The sequence below is a fragment of the Anabrus simplex genome, chromosome 1 (genome assembly GCF_040414725.1).
Source record: "Anabrus simplex isolate iqAnaSimp1 chromosome 1, ASM4041472v1, whole genome shotgun sequence".
In the NCBI taxonomy this organism is placed as follows: domain Eukaryota; kingdom Metazoa; phylum Arthropoda; class Insecta; order Orthoptera; family Tettigoniidae; genus Anabrus; species Anabrus simplex.
Genome location: NC_090265.1, coordinates 137,441,009 through 137,455,530, shown reverse-complemented (window position 1 = coordinate 137,455,530; position 14,522 = coordinate 137,441,009). Strand labels below are relative to the sequence as shown.

The 14,522-nt window shown below is 39.2% G+C and overlaps 1 protein-coding gene across 1 annotated transcript in view; it reads right to left on the bottom strand.

Moving 5' to 3' along the window:
* Nup160 (nuclear pore complex protein Nup160) overlaps nucleotides 1-14,522 on the bottom strand; it is a 358,544-nt gene that overhangs the window by 309,817 nt on the left and 34,205 nt on the right. The gene's annotated exons all lie outside the window — the stretch shown is intronic.

Below are 14,522 nucleotides of genomic sequence, written 5' to 3'. Positions count from 1 at the left end.
AAATTTTAGCAGGAACAGAATTCAAGAGTGCTTACCCGAGGAGAGTGCCATCCCGGAAACCGGGAGACGTCAACCAGCTAGGCTGCTCGCAGACAGATAGACCAAGACCGACAGAATTCAGGATACCGAATTAATTCGAACACTGCCTCGCTCACTATATATATATATATATATATAGGAAATTTTGGCCTTGGAGGCAGCCAATCAGCGTGCACGAGTTCCCTATCGCCACCTAGACTCGCCAATCACAACCTTACTTTCGATCGCGAACTTTGACTAACATTCTAGAATACACCTGATCGCGAATGTCGTATTTCCAGAACAGTCAGAAATATTTTCTAGAATACATTACCCACAAAACAACACACCCTGTTCCATAATTCATATAACTTTCTGGATCCTTCCAGGAAATATAGAACAGAATTCTACTATTTACAAATGCACAAGTCACCAATCTTACACAGTACAGGTTAGGTCATAATAAATAAAACATCATATTGTACTTCACAAATAAAGTCTTTAAAAAAAACACTTTCCACTTGCACCACATAGTTCACTTGTGACAATAATAATAATAATAATAATAATAATAATAATAATAATAATAATAATAATAATAATAATAATAATAATAATAATAATAATAGATGTAAACGCTCTGCAAATAACCTCAGCCTTTGTGGGTGAGGTTAACTTCCAAAAGTAACCAGGGGAACCCGACTCCTACAGAGCGTGTCCCCAGGTGGCGGATAGAGGGCCCCTACAGTTTGTAGGGCTGGTTGAAATACCCAATACAACCTGCGGAACAATGGGTAGCTCAATTCCTGGGGCTTTAAATTACTGGGACACCCTCTCTCCAGAGGTCATAAATATGGAGGGCCCTTAGCCTGGGTTATGGGTGAAGTCCTCAACGGCATCTATGGTGGAGATGGCGGAAGGGGCAAACCTTGCCTAGGGTTACTAGGTGAAAATTGGTGAACAGTCTCAATGGCGGATGAAGAGAAGAATCTCCCAACGGCAGAGAGGGCGGATGTGCTACCTCCAAGAACTGAATCTTGGTTGAAGAACATAAAATTCCCCAGGCATCTGTTCCCAGATTGGGCGGCCTTAGGTCAGCGTCTGTAACCCAGGTTAGGGGCGGCTGGAAGAAACCTCCGGGGCTCATAACCTTGGTTGTAAACTGGTGACTCAAGTAGTTACCCCACACTCATGTTTATCGTTCATGGGAAAGTGTAATGTGAAACAAATTACCTCAGGTGCATCTTTGTGCACAAGCAGACATTCGGATTCTGGGGAGTCTGGAGCGTTACACAGAGACGAGTCAGAGAATCTTGGAACCTCAAACAAAATCAAATGCAAATACCCAAATTTCATAGCCACCTTCAATGATAATTCTCTTCTTAAAACTGGAAAGTTAGAACACCTTACAGACACACTCAGAAATCATTGAATTATCATAACAGCACTTCAGGAGACCAGATATATAGATGAAAACGACTCTGAAGGGTTCAGGATATACAAGGGAAAAGTTGGTAAAAGAGTAATGACAAACTTTGGTTTTCAAATCTACCAATATATATATACACTATCGTGAATGCCCATGCCCCCATAAATGAGGACAACAGAAAGAACAACGAGAAAGTGGAACTCTTTTGGTATCAGTTGGACGATGTCATCCAAAGGGTACCTGAAAAACACAACATCATACTAATGGGAGACTTCAACACCCAGATAGGGAAGGAGAGAAAGTATCGATATGTAGTCAGGAAATACCCAGTGCATAACAGGGCCAATCAAAATGGTGTCAAGACTTATAGAGTTGTGCCAAGTCCATGGTATGATACTGAAATCCACAGCTTTTAAAAAGCTCCCTAAAAAGAAAAAAAAACATGGATCTCACCAAATCCTAACTTGGGCGAATTTCAAGTGGACCATGTGGGATGGATCTCACCAAATCCTAACTTGGGCGAATTTCAAGTGGACCATGTGGGTATTAGACGGAAGTTCAATAGGGAGATACAAAATGTCAAAGTCCTCAGGGGAGCTAATTTAGACTCAGACCATTACATGTCAAAGATGAAGATCAAAATCATCCCTAGAAGGATAGACAAGGTCCTTAAACACAGAAGTAAACAATATGACCTGGAGAAAATTTTAAATTCAAAAGAATACCATCTTGCGACAAGGGATATACACAAACAAAATTGGGATCAAATAAAACAGAACTTATTATCAAAAGCTGAACAATTAGCCCCTTAGACAAAAGTCAAAAAACATGCATGGTGGTCGGAAGAATGTGACGATCTATTGAAACAAAAGGAAGTATGGCACAAATGGCAGTCGCAATGAACGGAAAGCAATACACAAAATTTCTTAAATATCAGAAAGATGGTCAATAAAAAATTCAAAACAATTAGAAAGGCTTACGAAAACCAGATGCTTATTCAAATAGATAAGGACTTTACTAAAAACAAGAAAAGAAGTTTCTACAAAATCTTTAACCCCTTAACTGGGTACTAAAATCTCCACATGCGTAACCTGCCGTGGGTACTTTTTCCCCACTTTGTGATATTTAAATATTTCCGTCATAAATGTGTACACAATTAGTTTAATCTAATACGATAGTAATTTTTATTCTTCAATAATGTGATACTAACATCATGTACATTTACATTGTTATGAATCCAAATGTGTTACTAACATTATTTACATTGTTCTGAATCAGGATGATTATAGGTCTTGTAGATTGTTATCTGTGTGATATAAGCGGAAACAAGGTGTTAAACACAAAGCCTTTTCACAGCCAGGACACCAGTATGATGTTTCCTTCCTCTTCCCTTGGGACTAACACACAATACACCTTCGGAGAGGTAGCCGATCCACTTTTCGTTTGGAAGCCATGCTTCGCGACATAAATGGCTGTGCGGGAACTGCGTGCAAGGCGCCAAAACAAATGTATTTCACGAAGCTGTGACAGCTCTAAAAAACAATACACAGCGTGATCTCGTGGAAAACATATCAACTAATGCGATAGATTCCATGGACACGCCGCATGCCTTCACCATCAAGATACATACGCGATAAATTTTACGATCGACTAATGCCGTCATACCCACTGTAGAAGCCCAGCGTGAAAACGTCTAAAGACGTCATATCCACTTAAGGGGTTTTAAACAGAGAACAACGAAGTACAAGCCACCGACTCTACAGTTACGGGACAAGAATGGAAATATAGCACATAACAACACTGATAACTGCAGGATACTAACCGACTACTTTGAAAATCTGCTCAACTGTGAAACGCCAGTAGAAAAAATGACATTTAACGTCCCAACAAATACCAATCCCGACTCACAGCCGCCAACCTTCGAGGAACTAGAAAAGATCATTTCGAGCCTTAACCTTTTAAGTGCTGAGTTACCAGTTGACTGTTTGGTACCTCAGTGCTGAGTGTTTTCATTCGTATGTAAAAGTTTTTGTAGAAGCCTCAATTTTTAACTTATCACTAGGGTGATTAACTTAAAATGTTTATAAATGTTGGTTGTTTATAATTCTAAATGCAAATGGAAAACCCTACACTTATGTTCAATATTATTTGGAGAGAAAACAAAATTACACTTATGTGCCCATGCGTGATCTTTATACAAAGTAAAGAGCCCAAAATAATATTATTTCCTAAAATCTGTAGGCAACTAATACATGTAACTTCTTGGAAGTATATGCCAACGGCCGTAGCCATGTTGAAACACCAGATCCCGTGAGATCTCCGAAGTTAAGCAACACTGGGTGTGGTCAGGAGTTGGATGGGTTGCCACGTGCTGTTGGTGGGGGGGTAAGGGAATGGAGGAGCGGAAAGGAACTGGCTACCCTACCGCACATAAACTCCGGCTCAGGAACACCTCTGCAGAGGTTCGGACCTGCCCTCGAGCAGAATAACCCTTACCTTCTTAGAAGTACGGTACATAAGTTGATATTTTAAAATGCTTTCCAAACCTGGAGTGTGGTGATAGTTAAATGTTTTCTACTGGTTGTTTGTGATGCTGATTTGCTCAACTATCTGCACCAACTCCAATGGCACAAAAGTTTCTAAAAAAATCAATGATTTTCGGGTTGTCATCAAACACAACTTGGTCCTCTCAGAGGCTGTCATAGTTACATGAAACTCTGGTGAAGAAAAGTAATCCATCCGCCACGAAATTAGCAATAAAATAGCTTTTGTACTCACTGTGTTTTTCTTCTTTTGTTTAGAAGGAGGTTTTGTTTCTCTCTCACATACAATATTTTCGGCACTATCTCGATCACTCTCACTTTAAAAATTGCTTAACAATTTCTTAAAATGATTATCTCCATCATCACTTTCCGCTGTGGTTAATAAACGAAAGATTCTGTGATACGAAATAACATCGCTGCAAGAGCAACTAAATTTTTGTTCCGCCACGTTTGTTTACATCACAGATGAACTCCACAGAGTTGTACAAAAAGCTCTGTAAGTTACTTCCCGAAGCTATAATCTCTGATCAGTTAGTTCTACATAAAGCCCAACAGATGGCAGAACATGTCAGAGATCAAATTCGCACTCGAAAGTGAACCGGGAAAGTCAAAAAAATTAAAATTCTCGCGCACCATCTATGGACGGGGTAGCACTTATCGGGTTAAAAACAACAAAGCATCTGGAGAAAACCAGATCACAGCCAAACTTTGAAAGAATGCCAAGAAGGAAACAATAGAATCTCTACAAAAAGTTTTTGAAGAAATCTGGGTCAAAGAAAGAATTTGAGAAGAATGGAAGATGGCCCTTATCCACCCAATCCACAAGAAAGGGGATAAAATGAACCCGACAACTATAGAGGCATTTCACTTTTGGATATTACATATAAGATATTCTCAACGGCATTACTTAATAGAACAGTACCACAGTTAGATCACCAATTGGGAGAATACCAAGCAGGATTCAGAAAGGGGAGATCCTGCCCGGAACAAATCTTGAACCTTAAAAATCTCATAGCATACCAGACATCTACGGCAAAAACATATGCCATCACCTTGATTGACTTCCAAAAGGCGTATGACTCACTAGGCTAGGAAAGTCTCCCTTCTGTACTCAAAGAATTTGGTCTAAACAACAAAACAACAAACCTCATTAAAGAAACTCTCACTAATACATTTTCCAAAGTCAAATTCATGGGAGAATTGTCGGCTACTTTTGAGATCAAAACTGGTGTCCGACATGGTGACAGACTGTCCCCCATACTGTTCAGCTGTGCCTTGGAGAAGGTAGTCAGAGAATGGAATAATACAACCAGTGGTGGAATTTGATTGGGATTGGTAAACAAGGATGTCAAGATCAAATGTTTAGCTTTCACAGACGACATGGGCTTAATAGCCGAGACATGAGCAGAAGCCAAGGAGCAGTCCTTCGTACTTCTGAAGCAAGCAGAGAAGATAGGTCTCAAAATCGCCTTTGGAAAGACCAAAATAATAACCAACATTAAGAATCCCAAAATATTTGAAAGTGGGGGAGAGAAAAATAGAGATCGTCACGGATTTCAAATACCTTGGTGAATGGGTCAGTTGGAATGGTCTTGAGAAGAAAGCAATGGAATCTCAACGAACCAAAATAGAAACAGCCTTCCAGCTTACGAAAGACACCTATAACAAAAAATCCCTCCCCTGGAATTCCAAGATCAGACATTACAATACAGTAGTCAAGCCTGAAGCCCTTTATGTTGCAGAAACACTGTCTGTTATGGTCCAATGGAAAAGTTGGAAATAAAGGAAAGGAAAATACTACGAAAAATTCTAGGCCCCAAATTCCATAATAACAAACTTTCACACATCAGCAACGAAACCCTGTATAAAACAGAAAGGATTTCCGACACAATAAGGAAAAGGAGAATTGACTTCTATGGCCACATCCTAAGAATGGACCCGGAAAGGATAACTAAAAGAATCTTAGACTATTTCCGTAATAAGAAAACCAAGCTGATTTGGTTTAAGGAAACTGAGAAGGGCCTACGAAAGTTCCAAATTACAGAAGAGATGCTTGTAGATGGATCTGCAAAGAAAATAACCAAAGATAAAATGAAGAGGTTTCAGGACAGAGTGAAGCCCAAATGACTATACAGAATTTCTGAAGAAGAGAGGAAGGCAAGATCAGAAAGGATGAAAGAGTACTGGGAGGACAGGAAAACAAGACTCTATAAACGTAGATAGATCTATCGTACCCCAAAGATGGTGAAACAGACAAGAAGAAGATGTAAACAACTTCATAGCCACACCTTACAAGTAATAATAATAATAATAATAATAATAATAATAATAATAATAATAATAATAATAATAATAATTGGCGAAGGGATGTGGCGACCACACCGCCCAGTGGGAAACCACTGCAATCAGCCACCCGAGTATTGGTGGGAAAGCCATAACGATTGAGGGGTATGGAGGAAATGCCTACTCCCAGTCCTGAACAACTAGGATGAATCACCTTCCCAGATCACACCTGGGATTGTAACTCCTGACCACGGTCAGAACATTGATCAATGATCAGACAATCAACTTATCATGGAGAGTCTTCTAATGAAAGAATCCACCGGCTTGGACATCCAACATTCTAGACCCGAGCAAAGACACCATTCGGATACGGTGGAGTGTCACATAGAAGATCATGGCGAGTCGGAGCGCCTGAAAGCCCAACAGACGAACCACGGATACAGACACAGACTTAAATTCAGTAAACCAGGAAAATTCTCTTTCTTTGCAACATTAAACATCAATTAAATAATGAAAGTTGGGAAGTTGAAACACTTAACTGATGTCATGGATCAACACAGGATTCTAATCACAGCCCTACAAAAACTTCGGAACACAGATCAGGACCCATTTGAATCTGGGGGATATCGTCTTTACAAAGGACCTCCAGGAAAGAGAGTAATAAAAAATGTTCCCCAATTTGGAATGGGATTCCTGGTTCATACTAGCATATTAGATTCAGTGGAGGACTTCTCATCGAACTCATCAAGAACTGCAACCTTAACGATTAGAGTAGAGAACAAAATATATACACTGATTAATGTCCATGCCCCAACAAGTGGGAAAAAAAAAAAAAAAAAAAAAAAACCAGGACAAATAAAGAAGAAACTGAAATGTTTTGGGAGGAGCTTGACCAACTGATTTCAAATATCCCTGACAACCATGTTAAAATTATGCTTGGAGACTTCAACGCGAAAACTGGACAAGAGAGAAAATATCGCACAGTGGTAGGTAAATGGCCAGCGCACAAACTGACAAATAGAAATGGTCAAAGAGTAATTGAGCTTTGCACAGACCGTGGGCTTATTCTTGAAACCACAAGATTTAAGAGAAAATCACACAAATTAATGACATGGAAATGTCCTAATGTTAAACTGGGTGAGTTTCAGATAGACCACGTAGCAATGGATAAAAAATACCATAGAGAAATTTATAATGTCAAAGTCCTTCGTGGGGTGGACATCGATTCTGATCATTATATTTCAAAGATTAAAATCAAGTTAACCCCAAGAAAACATCACAAACCATCTAAATTCACTAGAAGTAGGAAATAAGTCCCTAGCTACTTAATAAATAATGCTGTGTATACAGAGAGATCCAAAACACCTCTAAGCGACAAACTGGAAACGATTATTGATAAACTAAAAAATATTGCCAAAGATATTGCTCCTATGAAAAGGAGAAAGAAACACGCCTGGTGGAATGAGGAATGTGATATGGCAATACAGAAGACACAAAGCATGGTTAAGTGACCAACAAAAGAAAACAGCACAATCTCGAGATGAACTAACCATTGCTAGAAGACAAACGGCCAAAGAACTTAGAAGAATCAAAAGAGACCATCAAAAAGAAAACCTAGCAAACATAGATGAATCATTCAAACAACATAAGACACGAGACTATTGCAGGACATTTAAACAATATCAATCAGGGTATACTCCACCTACACTCATGATGAGAAATAAACAAGGACAACTAGCACACAATAATCAGAAGAATGCCAAAATTCTAGCTGATCACTTCAAAGAATTACTAAATGCTGAAGACCCAAAAGAATACCTAGAATTTTCACCTGATCCAAAATACAAAACACGCTTAGACAAGGTTATTCCGCCACACTTCCATGAGGTACTTCAAGCGATTAACTGGCTCAAGAATTATAAAGCTGCAGGAGAAAATCAAGTGATTGCAGAGCTGTGGAAGAATGCAAATAACCAAACACTTCAAAACCTACACAAACAAATCATAGACATATGAAAAACTGCCTGCAGAATGGAATACAGCTATAATTCATCCAATACACAAAAATGGGGATAGACTGGATCCGAATAATTACTGAGGGATCTCTCTACTTGATATCACATATAAGATCCTGTCTACAATTATCCTCACGAGAATTCAAGAACAGCTCGACCAAGAACTTGGAGAGTATCAGGGGGGATTTCGACCTGGAAGGAGTTGTCCTGACCAAATCATTAGTCTTAAGTGGATTATGAACCATCAAAGAATGAGAAACAAAAAGCTAGTTATTTTTGTTGATCTCAAGAAAGCATATGACAGTATTCATCATGAGTCATTACTTAAAATCCTTAAAGAATTTGGGTTACACCAGAAACTCATTAATCTCGGTGTTACCTTCAAGAACACTAGAGCAAAATTTAAATTCTGAGGAGAGTTGTCTGAATCATTTGAAATCCAGACTGGACTTCGACAGGGGGATGGTCTCTCACCAATACTGTTTAACTGTGCATTGGAGAAAGTTGTGCGAGAATGGTCTAAGAAATGTCAGCCAAACATCAAGATTGGTAAAAATATCAAACTCAATTGTCTAGCATTTGCAGATGACCTTGCGATATTGCAAGTAGTGTGGAAGAGGCTAAACTCCAAACTGAAGAATTAGAACGAATAGCAGCAAAAATTGGGTTAAAAATCTCCTTTGAAAAGACGGAAATGATGCCATCCTTCAAAGTGGAAACATCACCTATCACACTGACTAATAACAAACAAATTAAGGTTGTTAATAAATTTAAATATCTTAGAGAGATTATAACTTGGAAATTAAAAGAATAAATATCAGTTGAAAATAGAATTACCAAACTAAAACAAGCTCAACACATTACTTGGCCAACATACAAGAAGAAATCTCTCTCGATAAATGCAAAATTTAAACACTACAACTCCGTTATTAAGCCTGAAGCAACCTATGCTAGTGAAACCTTATTCAATTTGAATAAAAAATCAACTACAAATAAATTACAGAAAATAGATAGACGAATCATTAGAACACTTCTAAACAAAAAACACGAAGTACATGGACAATGGCGATTACTACTTAATGAAGTTGTATACCAGGAGACTGGGTCTATAATAGATACAATGCAGAAAAGAAGAGTTGCTTTTTTCTGTCACATATCACGACTACCAGAGACTAGGATACTCAAACATTTATTCAACTACTTTTGGAATAGTAAAACTAAAAATCACTGGTTCAAAGAAGTCCAAGAAGATTTAAATGAATCAGGCTTGACAATTCAACAATTTGACAACAGAGAAGAGAAGAGGATCCTGAGAAATAACGACGTGAGACAAACTGAAGACCTATACACGCAAACAGTACATCATAACTGACGAAGAACGGGCAGCCAGGTCACAGAGAATGAAACATTTCTGGGAACAAAAGAAGAAATATCAACCAAATTTGTAACCAATATTCATAAGACTTGACTGTATATAGATTGATTTCAGTGCTCCAATGTGGGCGTAAAATAAATTAAAATAATAATAATAATCAATATTTCCATTATTTACCCATGGGTTAGAGAATTGTTTCCAAGTTATAATAGTCTATTACACTTGCATCAACCTAAGTAACTGCATCATCTCTTCTGTATGCAAAACTCCAGGAGTTAAGTTCATGTTTAAAGGACCCCAGCCCTTTCAAAATGGGTAGGCAAGAACTGTAACTGGCGACTTCAACAGCCACAGTACTTGAATGGGCTGAAATTTACCAGTTAGCTCTTATTCATGATAATAAATTGGAAGCTTCTTTTAGTAATAGCAGGTAGAGACATGGATATAATCTTTGTTGACGAAAAGATTGTCAAAAAAATGTAAGAAATCTGTGTGCAGCCCTACACAAAATAGTCAACACTGGTCAATTATGTACCGTGAGAAATGAGACATCCTTCTGTACTCAAGACACATACAGGGTCACCAGTCTTCCTTGCCCCAAAATACCTCTAATGAAATTCGCTGCCAAGAGACCTCATACACAGTATAGAAGTTATTTGTCAAATCTGAAATCTGTGATCTGATATCAGTGAACCAATCGATATAGAGAACAATCGCTGTTTATTGAAAAGATCGAAACCTCTATTTTGAAGTTTCTTATTATCAATATAGACCATCAATGAAGTTTTAAACTTGTAATAGATAACACCACCACACAGCTAGTGACTGCATTATCTCTTCTGTATGCAAACTTCCAGGGACCAAATTCATATTTAAGGAATCCTAGCCCTTTCAAAACAGAAAGGCAAGAATTGTTATTGATGAATTCATCAACCACAGTACTTGAATGGGCTGAAACTTACCACTCAGCTCGTATTCATGACAATAAATCGAAAGCTTTTTTTAGTAGTAGCAGATGTAGATGAGGATATTATCCAGATCTTCTGTTTGTTGATGAAAAGGTTGACCAGCAATGTGCTGCAGTTAAACTTCAGTTAGTAGTTTTCTGTTGTAGATACAATTTCAGAAAAGCAAACTGGCAAAAATGGGATATCTGCAACAATGTCTGATGTCAAGAAAAGAAACTGGTAACACTCATGGAAGAGCTCGATGTCTCAAAACAGCCACAAGGCCTGGAGGCTGCCATAATCTATCTCATGTAAATGTCTCATCAAACCACTCCTCAAAAATCGAAAACCTGAGGAATGAATTGATAAAGCTGCAACAGCTATATCTACATCATTAAAGGTCAAAGTAAAAACCCTCTTCAGACCGCTATACTTAGATGAACTCAGTAAGGCTGCTTGTATGGACGACACCTGCACTGAACAAATAAAACATTTTGGCCCAAAAGGAAACTACTGGATTCTGATCATGTATAACAACTGTCCCAAAATTTTGCAAAGTCCAGAATAATAGCTATCTTGAAACCAGTAAAATCTCTGAATGACCTAAGAATTACAGACCTATCCCTCCCCTATACATGTATAAAAAATTGTTGAAGAAATGACCTATTCCAGATTATCCAAAGCAATTAATCTCCTCGTTATTCCACAAAAAGCTTGATTTAGATCTGGGAAATACCATACCTCGCAGCTTCTATGTCTGACACAGTACGAAGTGTATGGTTCCGAGTTGAAGTTGGCTTTCGTAAACCTCTCAGCCGCCTACCAGTGTTCAAACTGTATCACCTCACTACCATCTTGCTGGCACGATAAGCCTCCTCCAAAACTGAAGGTTCACTGTGGAGTTTCATGGTCAATGCAGTAATTGGAAGCTTTAAAAGAATGGCTTATCACAGGGCAGTATTGGCTCCTGTGCTCTTTATCATTTCAAACCTCTCCCTCCAGACACCAGAAGTTTTATCTATGCTGCTGATCTTGCATGCTCAGTTTAAGAAAACTCTTTCAAACAAGTTGAGCAAAGACTAACTCAGGTACTCCAGAACACTGAACTGTATTATCAAAAGAATCACTTCAAACTAAATACACAATTTAAAAAAATTAGGGGAACATGTTTTGTAACGTCTGGTATGTGAACGTTAATTTGGTAGATGGGGTTCCAATGGTTGTACAGCATACCTTAAGACCTTAGCTACTCGGGATATGTCAAATCGAAGTTATACTCCATCTGTAGGCATAGCCATGCATTAAACTGTCAGGCAATCCATCAAAACAAAGTGAATAGCGGTGCGTCCATGTGTTGTTGTGAGGTACACAGACTACTGTGGTCATTTGAGCATGTTGTACATAAACCAGCACATTCCACGAGACATTTTAACAAAGTTCAAGTCGCAAGGGCCATCACTTTGATCCAGGAAGGGTGGACTTTTCGTCGTGTTGCTATGGATTCCAATGTCTCTCCATCAGTTATTAAACGCTTGTGGAATTGCTACAATGAGACAGAACAGTTCACAATGAGGATTTGGACAAGGTCGTGGACACATGACAACCCCACAGGATGATTGATATCTGACCATCTGTGTGTTGCGGCATTGTTCAGCAACTGTCAGAGAACTGCAACAGGACCTCAGGAGGGTCACTGGAGTCACGGTGTCTGACCAGATATTAAGGAACAGGTTAAGAGAAGTGTCTTTACGACCCAGATGTCCTATTCAAGTGGCCCGTTTAACATCATGCAGCTCACCTTCTGTTTGCCTGTACCCATGTCAAATGGCAACTTCGCCAATGGAGACTTGTGTTGCTCACAGACGAGTCCATATTTCCCCTTGCACAGCGTGAAGGACGTCAACATGTATGGAGACGCCATGGTGAGCAGTACATGTCAAATGTTGTCCAGGAAGGCGACCGATTTGGATAAGGTTCTGTGATGGTGTGGGTTGGCATCAATATTAATGGCTGTATGGAAATTGTCTTTGTCTGTGGTAATCTTACTGCTGTGGGGTACTCGAGCAGATACTGCTACAGCATGTGTTGGTTGCTGCACGCAGTGTTGGCTCTGAATTCGTACTCATGCACGACAATGCCAGGGCTCATGTAGCGCGCATCACCACAGCTGTCTTGCGTGAACTGGGCATTCAAGAGATGGAATGGCCAGCGGTGAGTCCCGACCTTAAGCCCATCGAGCATGTGTGGGATAGGCTTGACAGAAGTGTTCATGGGCGTCCTGTTCCACCACAGCCTCTACAAGACCTTGAAGAGGCTCTCATTGAAGAATGGGACCTGATACTGCAAAGTGACCTCCATCGACTTATACGGAGCATGCCACGTAGGTGCCAAGCTGTGATAAATGCTCGTGGAGGACTGTTATCACTTTGTTTTCACCCCTATATGGACATTTCTGTTTGTGTTCTGAAAATGAACGTGAATCCATCGATGTTCTTTTGTATACTTCAACGGTAAAGAATAAAAGTTTAGTTGGTAATATACCTGCATGTGAAGTATTGTTTTGTGGAGCATGGTATACGTTCAAAAACATGATCCCCTAATTTTTTTAACTGTGTACATTGGAAGCTCATGGAGAGGAGTTCCCTTGACACACTGCCTTACACCAAAATATCTAGGTATCACTATGGACAGGGCACTTTTTTTGGAACAGCACTCCTTCAATATAAACCAGAAAGTGCCTGCCAGAAATAACATCTTAAGTAAAATAACTAGACTAGAACAACTTAGGGGAGGAGCACACCAAAAACGATTAAGATCACAGTCTTATTGCTTTGCTATTCTGCTGGAGAATATGCAAGCCCTGTGTGGTACATATCGCTGCATGTCAGTTAAACAAGTTGATGTTGCACCAAATGAGGAATGTTGGTCGATAACTGGGTGTATGAAACCAACTTCTCGTGACAGACTCTGCCATCTAGATGACATTACTCCAGCTAATATCCACCGAGAACCAGTGGCTTTGATCTTTGATGGAGCGTCATAAGGTGACATCTGAACGACACCCAGTGCATGACTGACTAAAAGCACATTGCATGATATTCGAAATCAAGGAAAAGTTTCATGGTTGGAATGGCTGCAGCCATCTTCAGAGTAGAGATAAGGAAAAATGGCTTGCCACAACAATGGATGAGACTATCTGAAAACCTATCTACTGGGCACATTATTTGGTATATATGGCAGACACTTAACAGGCTTCACACAGCTGTTGCTAGATCCAAGGCTGCTCTGAAGAAATGGGAGTTTTTAACAGCATCTGTTGAATGTGAGTATGGTATGGAAAAGACTACAGACCACCTGTAACAGAGTACACATTTCCCAATCCACAGTGCACACTTGAAGATTTGATGGCTGTTCCTGTGGCAACTGATGTTGCTCACTGCAGGGCAGGACGTGTTTGACATTCATTTTGCTAGTCTAACCACCAAATTTATTGTAAATGTTATAGTTCATGCAACTAGTCTGTAAATCTGCTTGTGATACCCTTGACTCAAGTGATAAACTTCCTTCTTTTAACTTATCTTCTGCATCTCACTGCTTTGCTTTCCAACATATGGTTTCTTCAACTTTTGGCATTCCATCACAACCAAGATGTCACTGCACAATTAAAGTCTGCTCGTAGATAGGTCTTGCAATCGAATACTTGGATTTTGACTCTGTCTAACCATAATCTTCCAGTATATCCAGGTCTTTAGAGATTTTTGAATGAAGTGTTAGCAAGGACTAAATTGTGAGCACTAATAATAACATAACACTACAAAAATAAATTTGATAATGTTTCCACTGCAGGAGCATTAAAGAGACTGAAGGAAACACTGGAGTTCTAAAATCTCAAAGAAGACAGGTATGTGATGA